Below are 25,199 nucleotides of genomic sequence, written 5' to 3' on the forward strand. Positions count from 1 at the left end.
GCAGAATCCGCCGGGCAGAGGATTTCAAGTCTTCTGGCCCACACAAAGCGCCCGGGGCACAGCAGCATATAGAGCCAGGAGTCGTGATAAAAGAGCGGCACCAGTAACGGACTCGCGCTGCCTGCCATACCGGACAGGAACGGATCCCATTCAAGGACTCGGGTCCAAGCGTAGCTTCAAGTTGCCCACATAACACGGTGCAAGTAGGAAGGACTCATAAAGAAACCCCGGTTCTGACCTCTGAACTATCCAGGATCAGCTGGAGCCCATGACAGTGGAGTGTTATGATCTGGTAACCGTGGACGATCACAATAAAATCCCATTAATAAGGAAAAAACAGAAACCTCAAGAGTAGTTGGAAACTGAGCTGACCGCAATCCCCAATCTATCAGACAACACTAGAAGTAGCAGTGGGATGTTCATAACACACCTAGACACCTCATAGAGGTTCTCGTAAATATGGATGGAACCTACCTATATCACTTATGACTAGAGTTGAGCGCGGTTCGTGGTTCGAGGTTCTCCAGTTCTAGGCTCGAGTGATTTTGGGGCCTGTTCTAGATCGAACTAGAACTCGAGCTTTTTGCAAAAGCTCGATAGTTCTAGAAACGTTCGAGAACGGTTCTAGCAGCAAAAAAACAGCTAAATCCTAGCTTGGTTTCTGCTGTAATAGTGTAAGTCACTCTGTGAATCACACTATTATGACATTTCAGTGTATAGTGTGCGTGAACAGCGCCTTCAGATCACTGCTGTTTCTATAATGGCGATCGCCATTTTTTTTTTTTTTTTCCTTGTCTTCCTTCCCTAAGCGCGCGCGTGTAGTGGGGCGGGCCAGCATGTCAGCCAATCCCAGACACACACACAGCTAAGTGGACTTTTAGCCAGAGAAGCAACGGCATGTGTGATAGGATGTCCATGTCACATGTCCCTGCATTATAAAACCGGACATTTTCCTCCAGGACGCCATTATCTCTTCTGCGTCTTTGGTGTCAGACATCACTGTCGCAGCTCCGTCCTCCTGAGTCCTATCGCCGATACAGCTGTATGCGCTGCATACACAGCGTTAGACAGCTTAGGGAGAGCACTTTCTAGCAGTCCTTTTAAGGGCTCAAACCGGCAGGGTCAGAGAGCCATAGGTGACAGGTCCTGAAAACAGCAACAGCGTCTGTGTAGCAAAGGTCAGGGATTTCCTCCCTGCATTTCACCATTAGGAGGGAATAGAAAGGCAGGCTTCCATTCCTCTACCCATACCCACAATCCTGGCACTGTACCCTCCTGTCCTCTGCACACTCCAACTCATTATAACTAAGCCATTATACTAGCAAACACTCAGTGTACCTAGTGGCATCCTAAACGTGGCTATTGGACTTTGCTATAGTCCCACTAGTGCAAAGACATTTGCAGAGCGCGTCTGCCTGCATTGCACACTCCAACTCATTATAACTAAGCCATTATACTAGCAAACACTCAGTGTACCTAGTGGCATCCTAAACGTGGCTATTGTACTTTTGTCTATTCACACTATTGTAAAGATATTTGCAGCACGTCTGCCTGCATTGCACACTCCAACTTTTTTAAACTAAGCCATTATACTAGCAAACAGTCAGTGTACCTAGTGGCATCCTAAACGTGGCTATTGTACTTTTGTCTATTCACACTATTGTCAAGATATTTGCAGCACGTCTGCCTGCATTGCACACTCCAACTCATTATAACTAAGCCATTATACTAGCAAACACTCAGTGTACCTAGTGGCATCCTAAACGTGGCTATTGTACTTTTGTCTATTCACACTATTGTAAAGATATTTGCAGCACGTCTGCCTGCATTGCACACTCCAACTTTTTTAAACTAAGCCATTATACTAGCAAACAGTCAGTGTACCTAGTGGCATCCTAAACGTGGCTATTGTACTTTTGTCTATTCACACTATTGTCAAGATATTTGCAGCACGTCTGCCTGCATTGCACACTCCAACTTTTTTAAACTAAGCCATTATACTAGCAAACACTCAGTGTACCTAGTGGCATCCTAAACGTGGCTATTGTACTTTTGTCTATTCACACTATTGTAAAGATATTTGCAGCACGTCTGCCTGCATTGCACACTCCAACTTTTTTAAACTAAGCCATTATACTAGCAAACACTCAGTGTACCTAGTGGCATCCTAAACGTGGCTATTGTACTTTTGTCTATTCACACTATTGTCAAGATATTTGCAGCACGTCTGCCTGCATTGCACACTCCAACTTTTTTAAACTAAGCCATTATACTAGCAAACACTCAGTGTACCTAGTGGCATCCTAAACGTGGCTATTGTACTTTTGTCTATTCACACTATTGTAAAGATATTTGCAGCACCTCTGCCTGCATTGCACACTCCAACTTTTTTAAACTAAGCCATTATACTAGCAAACACTCAGTGTACCTAGTGGCATCCTAAACGTGGCTATTGTACTTTTGTCTATTCACACTATTGTAAAGATATTTGCAGCACGTCTGCCTGCATTGCACACTCCAACTTTTTTAAACTAAGCCATTATACTAGCAAACACTCAGTGTACCTAGTGCCATCCTAAACGTGGCTATTGTACTTTTGTCTATTCACACTATTGTCAAGATATTTGCAGCACGTCTGCCTGCATTGCACACTCCAACTTTTTTAAACTAAGCCATTATACTAGCAAACACTCAGTGTACCTAGTGGCATCCTAAACGTGGCTATTGTACTTTTGTCTATTCACACTATTGTAAAGATATTTGCAGCACGTCTGCCTGCATTGCACACTCCAACTCATTATAACTAAGCCATTATACTAGCAAACAGTCAGTGTACCTAGTGCCATCCTAAACGTGGCTATTGTACTTTTGTCTATTCACACTATTGTAAAGATATTTGCAGCACGTCTGCCTGCATTGCACACTCCAACTTATTATAACTAAGCCATTATACTAGCAAACAGTCAGTGTACCTAGTGGCATCCTAAACGTGGCTATTGTTCTTTTGTCTATTCACACTATTGTAAAGATATTTGCAGCACGTCTGCCTGCATTGCACACTCCAACTTTTTTAAACTAAGCCATTATACTAGCAAACACTCAGTGTACCTAGTGGCATCCTAAACGTGGCTATTGTTCTTTTGTCTATTCACACTATTGTAAAGATATTTGCAGCACGTCTGCCTGCATTGCACACTCCAACTTTTTTAAACTAAGCCATTATACTAGCAAACACTCAGTGTACCTAGTGGCATCCTAAACGTGGCTATTGTACTTTTGTCTATTCACACTATTGTAAAGATATTTGCAGCACGTCTGCCTGCATTGCACACTCCAACTTTTTTAAACTAAGCCATTATACTAGCAAACACTCAGTGTACCTAGTGCCATCCTAAACGTGGCTATTGTACTTTTGTCTATTCACACTATTGTAAAGATATTTGCAGCACGTCTGCCTGCATTGCACACTCCAACTTTTTTAAACTAAGCCATTATACTAGCAAACACTCAGTGTACCTAGTGGCATCCTAAACGTGGCTATTGTACTTTTGTCTATTCACACTATTGTAAAGATATTTGCAGCACGTCTGCCTGCATTGCACACTCCAACTCATTATAACTAAGCCATTATACTAGCAAACAGTCAGTGTACCTAGTGGCATCCTAAACGTGGCTATTGTACTTTTGTCTATTCACACTATTGTAAAGATATTTGCAGCCCGTCTGCCTGCATTGCACACTCCAACTTTTTTAAACTAAGCCATTATACTAGCAAACAGTCAGTGTACCTAGTGCCATCCTAAACGTGGCTATTGTACTTTTGTCTATTCACACTATTGTAAAGATATTTGCAGCACGTCTGCCTGCATTGCACACTCCAACTCATTATAACTAAGCCATTATACTAGCAAACAGTCAGTGTACCTAGTGGCATCCTAAACGTGGCTATTGTACTTTTGTCTATTCACACTATTGTAAAGATATTTGCAGCCCGTCTGCCTGCATTGCACACTCCAACTTTTTTAAACTAAGCCATTATCCTAGCAAACACTCAGTGTACCTAGTGGCATCCTAAACGTGGCTATTGTACTTTTGTCTATTCACACTATTGTAAAGATATTTGCAGCACGTCTGCCTGCATTGCACACTCCAACTCATTATAACTAAGCCATTATACTAGCAAACAGTCAGTGTACCTAGTGGCATCCTAAACGTGGCTATTGTACTTTTGTCTATTCACACTATTGTAAAGATATTTGCAGCCCGTCTGCCTGCATTGCACACTCCAACTTTTTTAAACTAAGCCATTATACTAGCAAACAGTCAGTGTACCTAGTGCCATCCTAAACGTGGCTATTGTACTTTTGTCTATTCACACTATTGTAAAGATATTTGCAGCACGTCTGCCTGCATTGCACACTCCAACTCATTATAACTAAGCCATTATACTAGCAAACAGTCAGTGTACCTAGTGCCATCCTAAACGTGGCTATTGTACTTTTGTCTATTCACACTACTGCAAATCTATGTGCAGCACCTCTGCATGACACCCTCCTGCTCTGTTTTTAATAAGCTATAATGATAGCACAAAATACTGCCATTTAGTGGCATCATAGAACTGGCTGTTGTATTCCATTAGTGCCCCACTGGTGACAAGCTATTTCTAGCACCTCTACATGACACCCTCATGCACATTTTGCTACGCTAATGTTATAGCAAACTTATGGAATTCATTGCTGCATTTCATAATTTGGAGGGATAGAAAGTCAGGCTTCCTTTAGCTTTTCCTTCTGTTCATAGACAGCATCTCCAAGATCAATTTCCCCTCCACGTCTAAGTGTGGAGAGGCAGCTAGTGCGCATGCGTGTGCCGATTTACCCCAGCTGCAGCATAATTACAGTGTTTCGCCTAGTGAGTATGCTCAGCCTGACTGTGTTATTCCTGACGCTAAGTCTTCTTTTCGGGATACAGCGCATGCTCCCACACTAAGTGAGAAAAGCCTCTTTGCACAGGTGCTTGCATTCCGTGCCGGGTCTAAGTCCTGTTTTGTGCCTAGACACCATGCTAAAGCTGATAGTCTTTTTTCAGAGACTGTATTTCATGCTACTGAGCATGCTCAGGCACTTACTGCATCAGAGACTAGGTCCGGTAATGAACTCTTTGGCCCTGGCCCTGATGTGGGGGTCCCATATAGACCACAGGGCATCAGGTGTCCTCCCAAATGGCTTGCAGAGGCCCACACCTATGACTTGTCACCGCATTATTGATGGTCAGACGATGACTGGTGAGGTGTTTGGGTCATGGCAGCCATGAGGTCATCATTGAAGTTGCGGTTCCAAATAGGACGCTAGTTATGCCACTCATGACGTGTCACTCTACTTTTGTCTCCAGGAGGTGCATTGTGGTTCACCCTGGTTTGGGGCGGACCCAGGTTATAAAAGGGGCTGGAGCCAACAAGGAGGTGCGCAGTCTTCTATTATGCTCCGAAAGAGCACACCTCCATGTGTTGAACCCATTGCGGCTTTAGGCCAGAGGTAGGCAGGGATAGGGTGTCGATGCAGGCCACCACCACAGTTGGTAACGCAGAACGGTTAAGACCAGCTCCTGTCCTACCAGTCCTGCTTGTGCAGCCCAGCGGCATTAACAGGCCTGCTGCTGCTGATGCGCCTGCTGTCCACAGGTGTGCCCCTACGCACACGGTCAGCGTACTCAATGGCCCCTGTGTTGTTAACAGGGAGTTCCTGGGCTGGGTGGGCATGTGGACCCTGTGACGCTAACAGGGCTCACAGTCTCCAGATCCGAATGGCGTCTAACTCGGTTCAGGCTACTATTAGTTTCATAGCCACACAGCCCTGTATCCTCCACCAAACCTTCCAGTTGCCAACCTCTCCTTTTCCAACTGGGAGCACGGTGGACACTGACTGCTGATGGGGATATATACCTTTCTCTTTCTTTTCTTATTAATTTTCGTTATATAGCAGTCACAGATTATATACCACTTTATCCAAATCTGCCAGTCCCACTGTAACAGATGGTGTTTCTTCAGCAAATGTTACAGTTGCTTAACCACCAAATCCACGGACCAAATCTTTTTTCCCCTTTCCAACACACCTGTTCCCCTTTCCAACAGCATCTGTCCTTTTTCAACTCATTTTGGGATATGACCAAAAGTGCAACTGTGCAGGGACACCGTACTCAACGCCATCTCAGCACAGCAGCCATCCCTTGGTCCCTCCGATGTGGACAAGTAAAAGACCATTTCCTCCTATCCATGACAAAGCGTTGAGATTCACTCTGTGCAGCACTGGTGTTTAGTGGAAAAGTAGATCTAAGATTGCGTACCACATTCTGCAGATACTCCTGTATACGTGCGTCCATTTCTATGGCAGGAATTAGTTCGCCAAATTTTGTCTTGTACCGGGGATCTAACAGTGTGGCAACCCAGTATTCAGGATTACTTCAAATTCATACAATCCGAGGGTCATGTAGGTAGTGCAGCAAGAAGGCGCTCATGTGTCTTGTGCATCCAGGAGGACCAAGTCCTTGGTGTGTTGGTGGCAGAGAGGTGAGAATCGTGCATCCTTCCTCTGCCCTCTCCCCACAACCTCGCACAACCGAAATGTGAGCAAGCTCTCACTCATCTGCTGAGTCTTCCATGCCCATCGCCAGTTCCTCCTCCATTTCTTCATGGGCTCCTGCACTTTCATCAACACTTTTTGCTGATACTATGCGCCCTTGTTAATCCCTCTCCCTCACCATGAATGCCGCATAGGTGCCGCTGACCATCTGGACCTCGTAGATCTTGTTATCCCTTCCGCATATGACTCCTCCTGTACTTCCTCCCCTTCCTCTTGTCCCAACACCTGACTCCGAATAATAATTACAGTGTGCTCCATCATGTAGATGACCAGAATTGTCACGCTGAGAATGACATTGCCAGTGCTAAACATCTTCGTCGACATTTGTAAACTGTGTAGCAGGGTGCATAGGTCCTTGATCTGACACCACTCCAGCAGCGTGATCTGCACCACCTCTTGATCAAGTTATCCCAGGCTATATGTCATACCGTATTTCAGCAGGGCTCTGCGGTGCTGCCACACACGCTGCAACATGTGCAGATTCCAATTCCTGCGTGTCGGAACATCGCATTTCCGGCGTTTAACTGCCAGACCCTAAGACTTCCGGAGTGATGAAAGTTGTTGAGCTGCTGTGTGCGCACGATGGAAGTGAGCACATAGCGAGCGTGCCCGCTGCACAAGGCCATGTAGGCCGTGATGGTGTTTTAAAAATTGCTGGAGAATTCGGTTCAACACGTGAGCCATACAAGGCACGTGTGTCACATTGCCCTGAGGATGGCCCACAGCCAGGTTTGCATCATTGCCGCACACAGCTGTTAAGTCACCAACGGAGTCCGCTCCGTCAATTTGTACTCCGGTCGCCAGGTGACAACGTGTTCCTTTCATGAATAGTGCTGATGATGGGAGAGGAGTCGATGCCAGCGGCGCAGGTGGACGCAGGTTATGCTCACCCACTGGGCTGCATTACCTTGACAGATGCAGAATCTCTGGCTGAATGTAGCTGGTGGGTATCTCACAGATGAAATACCATCATTCAGCTACAACCAATGGGAAGACACCACACGCTTTTTTATGCCCATCCTGTCTGCAGACCACTGCCAGACATAGCTATGACCTCTGGTTACTTTTACCCCCAGTTCAGTTTTATGATTTTGTGTGCTTGTTACCTGACTACTTTTCCTGCTTGCTGTTTATGTACCTTGTTGGCCGATCCGCATTTCACCTCTGCTTGTTTTCTGATTAAGTCCTGGTCGTCCCATTCTGTTCCTGTTCCTCAATTAATGTTTTGACCCTGCCTGACTACTATTCTCTGGAACTGCAGCCTTCCACAGGTATTAATCACCTTGGGCCCTGTGCAATTCCTAATCCCTGTATAGGGGTTAAAGGGTTTCAGGGTACTAGGGGTCCTGCTTGGTGAGTGGCTTCCCTCTAGCCTATCATTAACAGCCCATCTGAGTGTGTGGATCAAGGAAGGCGTTACACCGTGCTCTCTGCAGAAGGCCATGTGGTCCAGGATAGTGCTTTAAAAATTGCTGGACAACCAGGTTCAACACGTGAAACACACAAGCCATGTGTGTCACATTGTCACAGCGAAGGCCCGCACCCATGTTTGCATCATTGTCGCACCCGGCCTTCCCTGGCTGCTGGTTGAGTGGAGACAACCATTGATGAAACTCGGTATCCAGAGCTAACCGTCCACAACTTCTCAGCGGTGTGACTCACATTTCCCATACATTTCAAAGTAAAACTTTGACCGCCTGATGGCATTGAGCTCTGCTGCCAGCATAGTAAGGAGGTGTGTGGTAGTGCTTGTGCGCAGTTACAAGGAAGGGTGGCCTGACCACACAGGGTTTGCGCCAAGGTGGAGGACCCACACGAGGTTGAAGAGGCCGAAGCAGTGTATTAACTTCTACATACAGAAGAAGGATTGAAACAACTCGTGGGGACGGCAAGACTTGAACAGCAGACCCTTCTCCATCTCTCACCATAGTTTGCCAGTGCCCAGTCAGTGACATGTAATGACCCTGTCTATGCTTACTGGTCCAAGTATCTGTGTTGAAATGCACCCTGTCGCACACAGAGTTTCTCAAGGAAGTGGTGATGTTGTGTGCGACATGCTGGTGTAGCGCGGGCATGCTGTTCTTGGAGAAGCAGTGGTGATTGGGCATCTTGTACTGGATCACAGCGACAGACATAAGGTCTCTAAAATCCTGTGTGTCCACTAGGCGGAAAGGCAGCATTTCGGTAGCCAAGAGCTTACAGAGGGATAGAGTCAACCTCTTCGCTTTGTCATTGGTCGCAGGAAGTGGCCTTTTATTTGACCACATCTGAGGGACAGAGATCTGGCTGCTGTGTGTAGACGGTGTTGAGTAGGGTGTCCCTGGAAAAATGCAGGTTTGTGAGGAAAGTGCAGGCGGAGACATGATGTTGCCTTCATCCAACGTTGGTGCTATCGATGTCTGAGAGAGCTGTACACACTCACTTGTTTCCCCTTCCAAACCAACTGACGACCTACCAAGCAAACTGCCTGTTGCGGTTACAGTGGTGGAAGTTGTGGGTGGAAAAACAGGTGTGACAGCTGACCCCACAGTCCTAGAAGATGACGAGCGCGCGGATGCACTTGAAGGGGCAGGCGGTGGATGGTTCGCTCCGCTCGCCCGCATTGCAGCACGGTGAGCTTCCCACCGGGCCATATGATATTTATTCATGTGACGATTCATGGAAGAAGTTGTCAAACTGCTGAGGTTTTGACCTCTACTAAGAGAACCATGACAAATTTTACAGATCACATAATTTGGTCGATCTTTTTCTATGTAAAAAAAGGACCAGGCTAGGCAAGGCTTAGAGGCCATGCGACCTGTTGATCCACCCCGAATAATGCTCAGAGGCAGAGTGGTGGCTGAGGATGCAGTTGTAGACGTGCTACCAGTGCTCCGACTGTGTCCAGGAAGGCGCAAGGTAACTTCGTCGTCGGTTGCATTCTCCTCCACCGCCTCTGTTGACCTCCTCGAGTGTCTGACTGTGGGTTGACAGTAGGTGGGATCTAGAACTTCATCATCAATTGTTGTGTTTGCACTCCCCTCCCCCTCAGACCGAGCCTCTTCTTGCCCTAACCGAATATTTAAGTTGTCATCCCAATCGGGTATCTGCGTCTCATCTTCATCAGTATGTTCCTCATTGTCTATAACCACAGGTGTTGGAAAGGCAGCATTTTGGTAGGCAACAGTTTGCAGATGCTGAAAGTCAACCTCCAAGCCATGTCATGCCCTTCTAAAAGCATGTAAAACACAGCGAGGGGACTCCAACCACAGTCTCCCTCGTTTACACTAACTGTGCCACACACACCCCACTTGACTGGCATCGGTTGACCCCCCTTTTGAAAAAGAAAAAGATGCTTTGCATGAAGCACTCTCAAAAATACACGTGCCTTTCCCGTCCCCTGGCTGACCCAGGGGAAGAAAAGTCCTCTGAGAGCCATGACTTGTTCATCTTGGTTCTTTTAGAAACACAGCGAGGGGACTCCAAACACAGTCTCCCTCGTTGCCACTAATTGGGCCACACACACCCCACTTGACTGGCATCGGTTGACCCCCCTTTTGAAAAAGAAAAAGATGCTTTGCATGAAGCACTCTCAAAAATACGCGTGCCTTTCCCGTCCCCTGGCTGACCCAGGGGAAGAAAAGTCCTCTGAGAGCCATGACTTGTTCATCTTGGTTCTTTTAGAAACACAGCGAGGGGACTCCAACTACAGTCTCCCTCGTTTACACTAACTGTGCCACACACACCCCACTTGACTGGCATCGGTTGACCCCCCTTTTGAAAAAGAAAAAGATGCTTTGCATGAAGCACTCTCAAAAATACGCGTGCCTTTCCCGTCCCCTGGCTGACCCAGGGGAAGAAAAGTCCTCTGAGAGCCATGACTTGTTCATCTTGGTTCTTTTAGAAACACAGCGAGGGGACTCCAACCACAGTCTCCCTCGTTGCCACTAATTGGGCCACACACACCCCACTTGACTGGCATCGGTTGACCCCCCTTTTGAAAAAGAAAAAGATGCTTTGCATGAAGCACTCTCAAAAATACGCGTGCCTTTCCCGTCCCCTGGCTGACCCAGGGGAAGAAAAGTCCTCTGAGAGCCATGACTTGTTCATCTTGGTTCTTTTAGAAACACAGCGAGGGGACTCCAACCACAGTCTCCCTCGTTGCCACTAACTGTGCCACACACACCCCACTTGACTGGCATTGGTTGACCCCCCTTTTGAAAAAGAAAAAGATGCTTTGCATGAAGCACTCTCAAAAATACGCGTGCCTTTCCCGTCCCCTGGCTGACCCAGGGGAAGAAAAGTCCTCTGAGAGCCATGACTTGTTCATCTTGGTTCTTTTAGAAACACAGCGAGGGGACTCCAACCACAGTCTCCCTCGTTGCCACTAATTGGGCCACACACACCCCACTTGACTGGCATCGGTTGAGCCCCCTTTTGAAAAAGAAAAAGATGCTTTGCATGAAGCACTCTCAAAAATACGCGTGCCTTTCCCATCCCCTGGCTGACCCAGGGGAAGAAAAGTCCTCTGAGAGCCATGACTTGTTCATCTTGGTTCTTTTAGAAACACAGCGAGGGGACTCCAACCACAGTCTCCCTCGTTTACACTAACTGTGCCACACACACCCCACTTGACTGGCATCGGTTGACCCCCCTTTTGAAAAAGAAAAAGATGCTTTGCATGAAGCACTCTCAAAAATACGCGTGCCTTTCCCGTCCCCTGGCTGACCCAGGGGAAGAAAAGTCCTCTGAGAGCCATGACTTGTTCATCTTGGTTCTTTTAGAAACACAGCGAGGGGACTCCAACCACAGTCTCCCTCGTTGCCACTAATTGGGCCACACACACCCCACTTGACTGGCATCGGTTGAGCCCCCTTTTGAAAAAGAAAAAGATGCTTTGCATGAAGCACTCTCAAAAATAAGCGTGCCTTTCCCGTCCCCTGGCTGACCCAGGGGAAGAAAAGTCCTCTGAGAGCCATGATTTGTTCATCTTGGTTCTTTTAGAAACACAGCGAGGGGACTCCAACCACAGTCTCCCTCGTTGCCACTAATTGGGCCACACACACCCCACTTGACTGGCATCGGTTGACCCCCCTTTTGAAAAAGAAAAAGATGCTTTGCATGAAGCACTCTCAAAAATACGCGTGCCTTTCCCGTCCCCTGGCTGACCCAGGGGAAGAAAAGTCCTCTGAGAGCCATGACTTGTTCATCTTGGTTCTTTTAGAAACACAGCGAGGGGACTCCAACCACAGTCTCCCTCGTTTACACTAACTGTGCCACACACACCCCACTTGACTGGCATCGGTTGACCCCCCTTTTGAAAAAGAAAAAGATGCTTTGCATGAAGCACTCTCAAAAATACGCGTGCCTTTCCCGTCCCCTGGCTGACCCAGGGGAAGAAAAGTCCTCTGAGAGCCATGACTTGTTCATCTTGGTTCTTTTAGAAACACAGCGAGGGGACTCCAACCACAGTCTCCCTCGTTGCCACTAATTGGGCCACACACACCCCACTTGACTGGCATCGGTTGACCCCCCTTTTGAAAAAGAAAAAGATGCTTTGCATGAAGCACTCTCAAAAATACGCGTGCCTTTCCCGTCCCCTGGCTGACCCAGGGGAAGAAAAGTCCTCTGAGAGCCATGACTTGTTCATCTTGGTTCTTTTAGAGACACAGCGAGGGGACTCCAACCACAGTCTCCCTCGTTTCCACTAAATGGGCCACACACACCACACTTGACTGGCATCAGTTGACCCCCCTTTTGAAAAAGAAAAAGATGCTTTGCATGAAGCACTCTCAAAAATACGCGTGCCTTTCCCGTCCCCTGGCTGACCCAGGGGAAGAAAAGTCCTCTGAGAGCCATGACTTGTTCATCTTGGTTCTTTTAGAAACCACAGCGAGGGGACTCCAACCACAGTCTCCCTCGTTGCCACTAATTGGGCCACACACACCCCACTTGACTGGCATCGGTTGAGCCCCCTTTTGAAAAAGAAAAAGATGCTTTGCATGAAGCACTCTCAAAAATACGCGTGCCTTTCCCGTCCCCTGGCTGACCCAGGGGAAGAAAAGTCCTCTGAGAGCCATGATTTGTTCATGTTGGTTCTTTTAGAAACACAGCGAGGGGACTCCAACCACAGTCTCCCTCGTTGCCACTAATTGGGCCACACACACCCCACTTGACTGGCATCGGTTGACCCCCCTTTTGAAAAAGAAAAAGATGCTATGCATGAAGCACTCTCAAAAATACGCGTGCCTTTCCCGTCCCCTGGCTGACCCAGGGGAAGAAAAGTCCTCTGAGAGCCATGACTTGTTCATCTTGGTTCTTTTAGAAACACAGCGAGGGGACTCCAACCACAGTCTCCCTCGTTTCCACTAAATGGGCCACACACACCACACTTGGCTGGCATCAGTTGACCCAATTTTCAAGATGAAAAAGATGCTTTGCATGAAGCACTCTCAAAAATACGCGTGCCTTTCCCGTCCCCTGGCTGACCCAGGGGAAGAAAAGTCCTCTGAGAGCCATGATTTGTTCATCTTGGTTCTTTTAGAAACACAGCGAGGGGACTCCAACCACAGTCTCCCTCGTTGCCACTAATTGGGCCACACACACCCCACTTGACTGGCATCGGTTGAGCCCCCTTTTGAAAAAGAAAAAGATGCTTTGCATGAAGCACTCTCAAAAATACGCGTGCCTTTCCCGTCCCCTGGCTGACCCAGGGGAAGAAAAGTCCTCTGAGAGCCATGATTTGTTCATCTTGGTTCTTTTAGAAACACAGTGAGGGGACTCCAACCACAGTCTCCCTCGTTGCCACTAATTGGGCCACACACACCCCACTTGACTGGCATCGGTTGACCCCCCTTTTGAAAAAGAAAAAGATGCTTTGCATGAAGCACTCTCAAAAATACGCGTGCCTTTCCCATCCCCTGGCTGACCCAGGGGAAGAAAAGTCCTCTGAGAGCCATGACTTGTTCATCTTGGTTCTTTTAGAAACACAGCGAGGGGACTCCAACCACAGTCTCCCTCGTTGCCACTAATTGGGCCACACACACCCCACTTGACTGGCATCGGTTGACCCCCCTTTTGAAAAAGAAAAAGATGCTTTGCATGAAGCACTCTCAAAAATACGCGTGCCTTTCCCGTCCCCTGGCTGACCCAGGGGAAGAAAAGTCCTCTGAGAGCCATGACTTGTTCATCTTGGTTCTTTTAGAAACACAGCGAGGGGACTCCAACCACAGTCTCCCTCGTTTACACTAACTGTGCCACACACACCCCACTTGACTGGCATCGGTTGACCCCCCTTTTGAAAAAGAAAAAGATGCTTTGCATGAAGCACTCTCAAAAATACGCGTGCCTTTCCCGTCCCCTGGCTGACCCAGGGGAAGAAAAGTCCTCTGAGAGCCATGACTTGTTCATCTTGGTTCTTTTAGAAACACAGCGAGGGGACTCCAACCACAGTCTCCCTCGTTTACACTAACTGTGCCACACACACCCCACTTGACTGGCATCGGTTGACCCCCCTTTTGAAAAAGAAAAAGATGCTTTGCATGAAGCACTCTCAAAAATACGCGTGCCTTTCCCGTCCCCTGGCTGACCCAGGGGAAGAAAAGACCTCTGAGAGCCATGTCCACATTGTCAGTGGACAGACACGTGTGCTTATCTGCCAGCAGACCCCCAGCAGCACTGAAGACAGGTTCCGAGAGAACACTGGCTGCAGGACACGACAAGATCCCCAAGGCGTACGTGGCGAGCTCAGGCAATTTATCAAGATAGGAAGCCTAAAATGAGCAGGGCTCAAGTTGCACAATAATGGAATCGATGTTTCCTTGCATATACTCATATATCTGTGTGTCCTCCTCTTTTTCCTTGTCCAGCTGTTTTGTTTTCGCATGAGTATATGTCCTTGTCACTTTCCCATGTGTTGTGAGTTGTTTGTCACCTTTTGGACACCTTTTGAGGGTGTTTTCTAGGTGTTTTTCTGTGTTTGTGATTGCCTGCCATTGTTTCCTATGCAGTTCGAGTTCGGTTCGTCGAACGTTCGACGAGCCGAACTCGAACGGGACCTCCGTTCGGCGAACCGGCCTCGAGCCGAACCGGGACCGGTTCGCTCATCTCTACTTATGACCTAGGCCACTGTGTATGGGACTACTGTCTGACTGGTCCATTGTGTATGGAATCTCTCTTTGACTAGTAGGCCACTATGTACACTGGCACTCTCTGACGAGGCCACTATAAACAGGGGCACTCTCTGACTAGGCCACTATGTACAGTGGCACTCTCTGACTAGGCCACCATGTACAGTGGCACTCTCTGACTAGGCCAGTATGTACAATGGCACTCTCTGACTATGACTCTGACTGGCACTCTCTGACTGTACAGGGGCACAATGACTAGGCTAGTGTGTATGAGAAGACTCTTTAACTAAGCCACTGTGTTGAGAGCACTTTTTGACTATGCGAATGTGCATGAAAGAACTCCTTGTCTAATTATCTGTGTTTCGACTCATCTTTAATTACTGCAGCGCAGAGAAACCACATTACATTCATCTGTCTTCAGTGTTTTTACCTGTGGGTCTGCAGCAGCTGGTAAATATCTTGCAGTCTTTGTGTCACACATAACCACGTCAGGTGAGGAGATACCCTGTCTTATCACCAATCTGTCATTGGATAAAACAATATAGAATGGCCGGAGCACTGACCCCCCCCCCTCCCCCCGGGCATGTGTGGAGGCCAGCATGACACTGATTGGAGTGGAGGTCATGATGTCACGGGTAGGGGAGGGGGAGTAAGTCAGGGTATAGTAAAAAGGTGAAGCTGGGGGAGGAGCGGCACTTTTCCCGCTCTGGGACACCAGTGAGAGTCCCCATCCCTGTACCTGCTATGGACGCCGGGGATCAGCTCCTGGAGCGGCTGAGAGCTGCTGCTGGGACCATCCCCCCAGGTGGCTGCAGAGCCTGATAGCAAGGATCTTCGGTGGGAGTCCGGGGGGGGGGGGGCAGGGACGGCACCCCTGCGACAGCGGCGCCCCCGGAGGTCTGGACTGGCAGAGAGGCGGTCACCTGACCTGACTCCCAGGGCCCAGCGTCGCCACAGAAGCCCCCTCCGGGGACCCTCCAGGCCGGACGCCACGAGCTGCGAGGTCCGGCAGGCCCCGGCCTGGGAGGAATTCAGACGGGCGGCTGGGCCCGGCGGCAGTCGGCAGGCCTACGCTGGAGTTGGGGGCGGGGCCTGCTGCTTCCTTGTCGGCGAGTGACGTCGGCGGTGCGGCGGGGCGCTCTGGTGATGTACCGGCCGAGCGCCCTGAGCCTCTCCTCCCTGCAGCGATAGTATCCCGGATGGATCCCTGTGAGGTGGGCGGAGCCAGGCGGCTGCGGTCGGAACTACATCGGGCCTGGCATTCAGGGCCTGCGGCTACAGAGGCCCTGTCTGGGAGAGGGGCCACATGGAGCGGAGCAGGGGGGGCCGTGCTTGGAGAGCCCTGAGGATAATATGCAGCTCCCCCTGTTGGTCGGCGCTACTGATCGTCATGTCCAGGATATGCGGCCGGCGGGGCCTCGGGCCGCGCGGCTAAAACAGCAATGGAGCAGAGTCGGATGGGAGGAGCCAAGTCATGCTAGATCGGCAGGAGGGACGTCAGGATACAGGTGGTCCGGCTGGCGAGGTTATACCTTTTGTGCAGCCTGGTGAGTATGATTACATGTTTTGTTTGTCTTCACATGCTGTTTTGGTACACAGTAATGGGGGGGTGACGGGTCAGCTGGGGTTCGGTTTGGGGGTGCCAGCGGGTGTTAGGGGGAATGCGTTGAGTGGGGAGTTGTCAGAATTGAAGTTGCGTTCGCCAGTTGCGGGCCCGGATTAGGGGCCAGGAAAACCCCGGCGCCAGTGGCGGCTTGGGTTAATTTGTCCGTCATTGCGGCTAGTGAGTCCAGTTGGGAGTGTCTCTTCCCCAGTATTAGTGGCAGTTCAGACTGAAAGGAGTAAGGAGGTGGCAAAAATTTATTTTGACAAAGGGGGAAAAGGCGATAGCAGGAAGGAAGATGGGGAGAAGTGGCGATGGCACTTGATTCCTCAGACTTATGCTAATAGGTTTAAGGCGTTGCAGTTTGGGCAAGAGTAATTGGCGACAGGCGCCAGAGAATAGTTTTCAGTGGTTTTGCTATATGGGCTCGATTGGTGAGGCCTATAGGATTTATGGGGGGTAGACCTGGATCCGTTATGAGGAGCAGTGTCATCAGAGGATGGCGACCGTCCATCCATAAGATGGGATCAGAAGGATATAGGCTTGTGGTTGCGGGTGATGGCGGCAGCCAGATATGGGCAGTCATTTCAGGGCGGGGCAGGGTTCCCCGGCCGGTCAGGAAGCTGGGGTGCCGGTGGTCAGCACGGACAGACAGGGTCCTAGAAGTCAAGTTCGTGTTGGTAAGTTAATGAGGGGGAAGGCAAGTCAGTGCCACTTGTCGTTGTTTGGACATCTCCGCACCTATTGTAACGGAGCATCCCATGGGATGTCCAAGGGTCAGACACCGGTGAGCTTAGTTGCGATGCTGCCGTACCTAAATAGGGATCCTGTTAGGGCCAAAGCTGAGGTTTGAGGTTGGGTTTTGGGGAGGGTTTCAGGATTCCTTCCCCTGTTTTTGAAGTTCCAGGGACAACCAGGAATCTCCCTCGGTGTATCAGCATTTGGCGCTGGTAGGTGGAAAGTTAGGAAAGGAGGTGGCGTTGGGGAGAATGGGGGGCACAGTTAGTCACCCCCCTACCTTTTCTTATTTTGTGGTTTCGTCATTCGGGGGGGGGCCCAAGGAGGAGCCAGGTAAAGTTCGGCTAATCCACCATTTGTCTCATCCCAGGGGTAGGTCAGCGAATGATGGTATACTGGCTGAGCTTCGTTAGGTGTTGTATACGTCGTTTGTTGAGGCTACAAAGTAGGTAAAGAGTTGTGGGAGGGGTATGTTGATGGCAATAGATGGATATTGAGGCAGCTGTCCGGCTCTTACCAGTTCATCCAAAATTGTGTTCGTTATTAGTTTGTTTTTGGAAGGGAAATTGTTTTGGAGACCCCTGCTTGCCAATGGGTAGTGCAGTATCGTGCACATGTGTTGAAACCTTTTGTTCTTTTTTAGAATGGGGGGGGCGTGATGTTTCTGGTTTGGCATCACTGGTACCTTACCGGGATGAATTGTCGGTGTGTGGGATTGGCTGTTTCGGCACAGGCACAAGAATTCTAGCAGCAATGGAATGGATAGCGAGAGGCTTTGGGGTGCCTTTGGCACCTGGGGAAGAACTGTTCGGCCAAATACCTGTATTTAGTTTATGGCCATTGTAATTGACTCAGTGATTTGGGAGGTTCGGCTTCCTGACGACAGGTTGCCACGCTTAAGGTTGAGGTAGCAAGGGCATGCCGGGTGAGGAAGTTACAATTAAAGGAGGTTCAATCGCTATTGGGGGAAACTTAATTTTGCGTGTCGGGTAAGGTCAATGGGCCGAGTTTTCACGTCGGCTAGCTTGCGCGACAGCTGGAGTGCTTGCTCTTCACCCCTACATAAGTTTGTCGGAGGAACATTGAGTGGCCTTGTTGGTTTGGGGAGAATTTTTTGGGGAGCAGGACAATGGTGGTTCGTTGCTTAAGGATGAGGTAGTGGTTAATTTCAAATTGGAATTGTTTACGGATGCTGCGGGTGACTCAGGTTTCGGGGCCTTTTTTCAGGGTCAGTGATGTGCGGATTGGTGACCAGAAAGTTGGATGGCGGAGTGGTTGACAAGGAATGTGTCGCTATTGGAAATTTTTTCCGATGATGGTCGCACTCCATTTGGGGAGTGACCAGTTGTGGAATAAGTAGATCCGGTTCAACTGGGACAATATGGGGGTGGTGCTAGTGATTAATAACGGCTCGGCATATTTTACCCAAGTTGTTCGGGTGTTGCGGCGGTTGGTTTTTATTTGTTGGGAAATTAATACGGGTCACAGCAGCTCAGGTTCCAGGTATAGAGGACCTAATAGCGGATTTCCTTTCCTGTTTCAGTGAGATTGTTTCCGGGATTTTGCGGTAGTGGCGGACGGCAGCAGCTTGTAGTCCCCTGCGCAGCTTTGGAGCGTGGTCTTCAAGCAGCAAGACCACGGATTCAGGCAGTTTGACTGGTACCACGTGGGCGGCGTATTAGGCCACATGGGTTCCTGGGAGTGGTGGTTGGGTGGTGGCATGATGAATGAGGATTCCCAGTTAGGACTGTTCCTGGTAAATCGGGGGAGTGGCGATAACAGGTTGGTCTTCCACGAAGTTGAGTCATTTGATTACAGGGTTGGCATTTGGTTTCTGGTTGCGAGGTGTACAGGATTGGGAACAAATTTTTGGGTAGTTCAGGCGTTGAAGGGTGTGCATAGGGGCCATAGGTAGACGGCCGGTGTGATTTAGCTTATTGGAATGTTTGGGTAGGGAATTAAGGTATCATTGTTGCGGTTGGCTTTTCGTTGGCGGTTTTTCGGGGCTTGGTGTATTGGCGAATTGGTATTTCCCAGGGTGACGTGCCCCGGGGGCTTGGGTAATAGTGACGTCCTATTTTTGGAGCATGGGGATCGAATTTTGGATCCAGAAATCAAAAATGGATAAAGTGGGGGCAGGCGGGTTCGTTTAGGGAAGGTTATGGCATCAGGTATGTGCCATTGGCAGTGCGTTTTGAGCTTTGCAAAGGTCCACCCGAGTCAGGATGGCCCATTGTTATGTCTCGAGGACGGGTCTTTTTGTCCAGATGTTAGTTCATTGGTGTTTTGTGGGCATGTTTGAAATCATTGGGTCTGGTTGGCGAGGTTTGCGTTGCATTCTTTTCGTCTTGGGACGGCAGTGGAAACCTCTGGGTGTGGTCTCCCTGCTAAGACAGTTAAACAGATTGGTCGATGGAAGTCTCAGCGTTGTAAGTCGTGGGTTCGCAATGTTTCAGGGGCAATTGATCGGAAGACTGGTTCTGATGGAGGGGGGGTGGGGGGGTGTCATTCTTTGGGGTGGTATTGGAGCTACTTGGTAATTTTGTTAGTGCTTTGTTTTTCAGACACCCCCCCCCCCCCCCGTTTTTCCAGCCTGGTCTGGATCTTGGGCCATTCTAATGTGTGCTGGGGAACACAGAGAGCGGATATGAGAAGGAACAGGAGACAGCTAAATTTTGTCGGAGGGATAGGGCTCCTGTCGGATGGGTTGGAATCAGGGGTATGGGGTGGAATACGGTGTTGCAGGGGGTGCATAACTATGCTCATTTGGGCAGGCCCCCTGACATTTTGGTTTTACGCGTCGAGGGACCTATTTGGGTGAGCGGCTTTCTCGGACTTTGATAAAGATACTAAGCATGACTTGTTGCGGTTATGGGTGTCTTTTCCAGGCGTGATAATTGTGTGGTGGGACATTGTTCCAAGAAGGGTTTGGGCGGAAAGCATGGTCTGTGGAGAAGCTGAATAAGGTGCGGGTGAAAGTTAATAGGGTTATCTCAAAAAATTTGGGGGCTGCAACGTGGGAGTCGCAGCTCGGCTTTTTGAGCTGGAGCGAGAGGATGACGAATTTTGGTAGGCGGATGGGGTGCATTTGAATGCAGTACGGATTGATTGTGGGCACTTGGATTGCAGGGAGGTATTGAGCGAGCTTTGCTATTGAGGGGGGGTCTCAGGCACTTGAAGGTTATCAAGGTGCCCTCGTTGTGGCAGGTTTTTGGTGGGTCCTTGAAGTTGGTTCTAAATTGGTTCGGGGAACCCATCCGGGTATGGATCCCCTCATTGGCAGAATGGTTGGTCACCTGGTGATTTTTGGGGGATCCCGACGGGGTATGTCGGGGCCCCCGTGGGTGTTTTTGGTGGTTAATGAAGGAATAACCCTTACACTTTGGTGCTCCTGAGCCAGTGTGGGTAACGGCTGGGAGCAATTTGGTTATATGGCTTGGTTATGGGAATCACCAGGGTTTTAGCTTCAAGGACCTTACCACAATGCAAAATTTTACATGTTATGTATTTGTTTAATAAATGGCTGCTATGGCCAAAATTATCCAAAGATAAATTGGTGTCTGAGTGGTTATTAGCAGATAAGGGGGAATTGGAAAATGGGTGTGTGTGCCTAATTTTGGCCGGAATCTACAATTCCAGGGTCAAGAATGGCCGGAGCACTGACCCCCCCCTCCCCCCGGGCATGTGTGGAGGCCAGCATGACACTGATTGGAGTGGAGGTCATGATGTCACGGGTAGGGGAGGGGGAGTAAGTCAGGGTATAGTAAAAAGGTGAAGCTGGGGGAGGAGCGGCACTTTTCCCGCTCTGGGACACCAGTGAGAGTCCCACCCGCCCTCCCTAAAGACTTTGAGTTCGCAATGGGCTGCAAGTTTTGTGGGAGGCGATATGGAAGTTTATCGGGTCGTAGTGGCCTGGTGGCAGGTTTTTGGTGGGTCCTTGAAGTTGGTTCTAAATTGGTTCGGGGAACCCATCCGGGTATGGATCCCCTTATTGGCAGAATGGTTGGTCACCTGGTGATTTTTGGGGGATCCCGACGGGGTATGTCGGGGCCCCCGTGGGTGTTTTTGGTGGTTAATGAAGGAATAACCCTTACACTTTGGTGCTCCTGAGCCAGTGTGGGTAACGGCTGGGAGCAATTTGGTTATATGGCTTGGTTATGGGAATCACCAGGGTTTTAGCTTCAAGGACCTTACCACAATGCAAAATTTTACATGTTATGTATTTGTTTAATAAATGGCTGCTATGGCCAAAATTATCCAAAGATAAATTGGTGTCTGAGTGGTTATTAGCAGATAAGGGGGAATTGGAAAAGGGGTGTGTGTGCCTAATTTTGGCCGGAATCTACAATTCCAGGGTCATGCGATGTTTCATCTACTTTAGATTAGTTCCAATGTGTATGAAAGCACTCTTTGATTAGTCCACTGCGTATGGAATCTAACTAAGAGATCATCCTGTGATTAAACCACTGTGATTGGGAGCAGTCTCTGATTAGGCCACAGTATGGAATAGTCTCTAACTAGGCCACTGTGTATCGGATTATTCTCTGACTAGGCCATTCTGTTTGGAGCACTCTCTGACTAAGCCACCATAAATGGGAGAACTCTCTGAATAGACCAATGTGTATGATAGCACTCTATAATTAGGCCACTTTGTTGAGAGCACTGTCTGACTATTATAATGTGCATGAAATCACTCTCTGACAGAGCCACCATGTAAGGGAGCACTCTCTGGTTAGACCACTGTGTACGCTAGTACTCTATTACTAGTCCACTGTGTATAGGAGCATTCTCTGGCTAGGCCACTATGTATAAGGGAAATCTCTGACTAGGCCACTATGTATAAGAGCAATCTCTGACTAGGCCAACGTACATGAGAGCACTCTCTGTCTCGGTCACATGGTATGAGATCACTCACTGTCTAGCTTATTATGTATGGGATCACTTTCTGTCTAGTAAGCCAGTGTGAATGGAAGCATTTTCTGACTAGGCCAATGTGTATGGGAGCACAGCACTATGTATCTAGGCCATTGTTTATGGCAGCGGTTTCTGACTAGGCCATTATGTATTGGAACATTCTCTGACTAGGCCTCTGTGCATGAGAGCACTCTGTGATTAGACCACAATGTATGGGAACAATCTTTAACTAGGTCACTGTATATGGAAGCATAGGGAGATGAATAAATCAGTAAAAAAAAATGGCAAACCAGCCAGCAGGAGCGGACATTTAATATATTTATAATTTCCTTTTCACATCCCCTTGAGCCTTATCACTTTGTTGTTGCCCTGTCTGTGCTGGTGCGAATGCACTGGTCTCTGCCTGACGATTGTGCTCCCTGCTATGTCTCTCCCTGGCTGGTGCATGCTTGTGTCTCGGCATCCCAATCCATGTCACTCATTGACTGGGATTGCCCTCATATGATCCTCCCTTCCTTGCTGACATGGTGGGGGTGTGTCTTGCTCTGGGACGTTGCCCAGTGTCTGCGCAGCTCTAAGAACTTGACAATTGTTAGACACACTACCTCTGACTGGCTCACAGGAATTTAAATACTCTCTCCACTGGATTGATGCCACCCCTTGACGAAGGCTCATGCCTAAATGTGATTGGGGCTTGGCGCCAATCTAGCAGGAGTCCTCACATGGGTGTGTACATATTTTAAATACTCTATTCATATACAGGTGAAACCAGTAGTTTTATATATACTCTCTAAAAAGACACATATCCATGTTTTTCTCATTATTTGACATGAAATGAAAATAAACATTTCCTTTTTTAGGTCAATTAAAAGCAAAAGACCTTTTGAAGATGCTGGTGGAAGCTGGTAAGATCGTGTCATTATCCACAGTGAATCGAGTACTGTATCAACATGGGCTGAAAGGCCACTCTGCCAAGAATAAGCTAATACTCTAAAAGAAACATAAAAAGCCAGATTAATGTTTGCAACTGCACACAGAAACAAACTGCCTGAACATACTGGCAAACTGGTTACGAAGTGGCTTAAGTATAACAAAGTCAATATTTTGGGGGGGTCATCACAAAGCCCTGATCTCAATCCTATTCAACATTTATGGGTAAAGCTGAATAGGCAGGTGTGAGCAAGGCGACCTACAAACATGGCTCAGTTATACCAGTTCTGTCAGGAGGAATGCGCCCAAATTCCTACCAACTATTGTGAGAAGCTTGTGGAAGGATATCCAAAATGTTTAACCCAAGTCATACAGTTTAAGGGCAATTGTACCAAATACTAATAAAATGTATGTAAACTTTTCACTTTGCAGGAAGTAATAAAAATGCCTTAAAACATTCTCTCTCTCATTATTCTGCTATTTGGCAAATATAAATAGATTTGGTTCCTAATTGACCTAAAATGGGAAAGGTTTATTCTGATTTCATGTCAGATAGTGAGAAAAACATGTATATGTGTCTTTATAGATAGTGTATCTAAACTTCTGATTTCAACTGTACTTTGTTCACCCTTGCACCTATACTTTCACATTTACTGTGCTGCATTTGCACACCGTTATCAGACTCTCCCTTTCTTTTCTGCTTATGTGTGTTCTTTATTTTGCGTACTTTTCATATTTTGGATACATTGCAATTTATTCGTCTCATACTATTGCATTCTCCTGCTGGATTGTGTTGCCCTCTAGTGTTTCTTCCCTACTTATACACCTGTTTTCTTTTTGAATACCAATTTCCTGTTTTTGATATCTATTAATAAACTATACTTAATTATATTGTAACTATTGCGGCTATACACATTTTTTATAGGTTTTTCACTGTATATAGGAGCATAGGGAGATGGATGGATCAGTAAAAAATAGCAAACCAGCCAACAGGAGACGACAAGATGAACAATGGTATTGCACAATTGTAAATACAACAAATCTTATGTGAGACACTGTAATGTAAGAATAAAGAGTCACAAACCCTTACGAAATGCGTTCTTCTGCTGAGATGTGCAACCTTGAAGCACATTTTGGCAACAAAGCCTTAATCTTTGTCCTTGTTCATCTTGCCCTTACTATTTGTGAAGATTATTATTATTATCCATTATTATTTATTATATTATTTATTATAGCGCCATTTATTCCATGGCGTTTTACAAGTTAAAAGGGTTTACATAAAAAACAAGTACAACAATCATGAATATTACAAAAACATACTGGTACAGGAGGAGAGAGGACCCTGCCAGCGAGGCCTCACAGTCTACAGGGGATGGATGAGGGAACAATAGGTGAGAACAGAGCTGGTTGCGCAGTGGTGTACACGTCTGAGGGTTATTGTGGGTCTTCAGGTGCCTTTTGAAGCTTTCCACAGTAGCTAAGAGTCTCATATGCTGGGGTAGCAAGTTCCAGAGTATGGGGAGGTGTGGGAGAAATCTTGTATCTGTGCCGCCCTTGTGCCAGCAGCCGCCGCTGCTCGGACCCAGACCTTTCGGGGGGTGGCTCGAGGGTCTCCGGACTCAGGGGTCTCGCGGACACACCGAATAAAAGGGGGGACGTACGTATGTATGGGCTAGGCTGTATTAGGTTCGTGACGTCACCCACGGTGTGTGGTGAGGTGGGACATCACCGCTCCTGTTATGGGGCATCCAGGGGAGATGTAGTGGCAGCTGGATGTTAACCCCTCCGTGGGTAGGGATGGTTGCCCCGGTACCCAGTGTCTTTGTGCAGGGTATAGCAATCGCAAGGGCAGGTGCGCCCAGACGTGCAGGGGGATATTTGCTTACTCACAGTAAATGAATCACATGAGTCTTTTGGTAAACCAAGGTGCTGGTGGCCGGCCGCTGCGGCCGGTTGCATTCGGGTCACGCACCCAGGCTGGTGGTCACTTTCCTTTCCTCTGCACTTGTTTGTGTATGGTGGACTGCCTGGTCTGGAACTCAGGAGTCCGCTCCCGGCTGGATGTGGCCTGAGGAGCCGTGCCCGCAGACGCTGGTCCGTGGGATCTATGGGCCCTGGCGGTGGCCTTCTATCCCTAACGGTGGGCTGTTGTCTTCTATGAAGGACTTTAGGTGGGACAGGACCTATAATCCTACCCTCAATCGGTTAATTAGCTAGGCCGCTGGTTTCCGGTCCTGGCTTCAGGGTCCGAGTACCCCCTCTGTGCTA

The sequence above is a fragment of the Anomaloglossus baeobatrachus genome, chromosome 4 (assembly GCF_048569485.1).
Source record: "Anomaloglossus baeobatrachus isolate aAnoBae1 chromosome 4, aAnoBae1.hap1, whole genome shotgun sequence".
In the NCBI taxonomy this organism is placed as follows: Eukaryota; Metazoa; Chordata; class Amphibia; order Anura; family Aromobatidae; genus Anomaloglossus; species Anomaloglossus baeobatrachus.